Source organism: Rhinoderma darwinii, chromosome 13 (genome assembly GCF_050947455.1).
Source record: "Rhinoderma darwinii isolate aRhiDar2 chromosome 13, aRhiDar2.hap1, whole genome shotgun sequence".
NCBI classification, from domain to species: domain Eukaryota; kingdom Metazoa; phylum Chordata; class Amphibia; order Anura; family Rhinodermatidae; genus Rhinoderma; species Rhinoderma darwinii.
Window position 1 is genome coordinate 48203873 of NC_134699.1, and position 2239 is coordinate 48206111.

Sequence of the window (2239 nt, forward strand, 5' to 3'; positions counted from 1 at the left end):
TACAAAATGACAGTGAATCTCCATGGACATTCATAAAAAGCGTTGTATATCAAAAAAAGATACCTAGGCGTCAGAATTTACCTACTGCACATGCTCACAGTCCGCTGGTAACCAAAACCCGTGTCCCTGGTTACCCACTAACCACATCGTATAATAGGGTGGCGCACATCCCCACTCCTTTTCATCTCATTGGTCTAGGTTTACCCTCCATTAGTGCACGTCAGGTTGCCACAAGCAACCTGCAGACGCCAGATCTCAGCTTCATGAGCTCTGTCCCTATAGAGGTCAAAGAGGGCAACCCCCTGTGGTGCAGTCACGAGGGAGATCCTGTAAATACACATATATAATATCGCTGCAATCGTAACGAAGTTAACATTAATTAAACAGTCGAGTGAACGGCGTACAAGAAAATGCAGGAAGAAACAGCAAAATTTATATTTTTTCCTTTACCCCCCAAAAATAAAAAAGTTATTCAATAAGTTTCATGTACCCCAAAAAAGTACCTAAACCCTGTTTTAGCTTTTTGTGTTCACGCTGCCTTCCGGCGCCTTACTGATTACATGGTCGCTGAGCTACGCTGTTTCAGTAACTCCCATAGAACTGAACGGTAGTTACGGAAACAGCATAGCTCGCATGCTACGCTGCTTCTGTAATTGCCATTCACTACTATGGGAGTTATGCTGTTTTTGTACTCCTGAGCATTAAATCTGGAAACGGATGGGAGTCAGCGTGAGCACAAAAAGCCAGAACGGGGTTTAGGGACCTCGTTCTAGAGATAGGTGCAGGTCCCAGAGGTGGGACCCACATCTATCTGACATTTATGACATATCCTGTGGAAAAGTCATAAATGTCTCTCATGGGAAAACCCCTTTAAGGTTACATTCACACAAGCATGACAGACGCGTGTAAAATCTGTCCGTTGCGTTTTGCATCAGTGTGGCATGTGTTTTTCAAGCACTCGCAAGCACTTTTTTTTCCAATGTAATTTATACGTAAAACACGAACAGCGCACAGATGTGCGTCCGTGGTTTTCACGTACCCATTGACTAAATGGGCAGTTAGGTGCGTGAAAACTCACCAATATAGGACATACAGTGAGTTTCACGCAACGGACACTCGCTACGTGAAAACTCCTGCATGTGTGAACAGCCCCATTGAAATCAATAGGGCCGTGTGCTGTGCGTTTCAACGCACAGCACGCGGCCGAGAATCACGCTTGTGTGAATGGGGCCATAAGCCAAAAAAGGCCTTAGGCTGGATTCACACGAGCACATTACGTCCGTAATTGACGGACGTATTTCGGCCGCAAGTCCCGGACCGAACACAGTGCAGGGAGCCGGGCTCCTAGCATCATAGTTATGTACGACGCTAGGAGTCCCTGCCTCGCTGCCGGACAACTGTCCCGTACTGTAATCATGTTTTCAGTCCAGGACAGTAGTTCCACGGAGAGGCAGGGACTCCTAGCGTCGTACATAACTATGATGCTAGGAGTCCGGCTCCCTGCACTGTGTTCGGTCCGGGACTTGCGGCCGAAATACGTTCTGTCCTTTACGGACCGAACATGCTCGTGTGAATCCAGCCTAAGGGTGTGTTCACACGGCCTATTTACGGACGTAATTCTGGCGTTTTAACCCCCGAATTATGTCCGAAATTACGGCTTGAAAGCGTTGACAAACATCTGCCCATTGAAAGCAATGGGCTGACGTTTGTCTGTTCACACGAGGCGTATATTTACGCGTCGCTGTCAAAAGACGGCACGTAAATAGACGCCCGCGCCAAAGAAGTGTCATGTCACTTCAGACGTAAATGGAGCCGTTTTTTATGGACTCCATGGAAAACCAGCTCCAGTTACGTCCGTAATGAACGCGGCGTTCAAGCGCCTGCACATGCCGTTACGGCTGAAATGACGGGGCTGTTTTCTCCTGGAAACAGCCCCGTAATTTCGGCCGTTACAGATGCTGCCGTGTGAACATACCCTTAGGTTCAAATAGATGTTATCAGACCACCAGTCAGTGCTTTGTTTGGTTTTTAAACTTACAAGCAAATGAACTATAAATGAACAGTAGATTCTCTATTCCCGTGTCCACACTACGACCTCACATCTCAGCATAAATACTTCCTGTACCAAGAGACCTTGTAAATCCTGCAGGCTTTTAACCTAGTTGTTTTTTCTGTGTTGACTAATATGTCTGATCGCTGAGTGTCACTTCTACTTCCCAAACCTAAAGTCTCTTCCCCC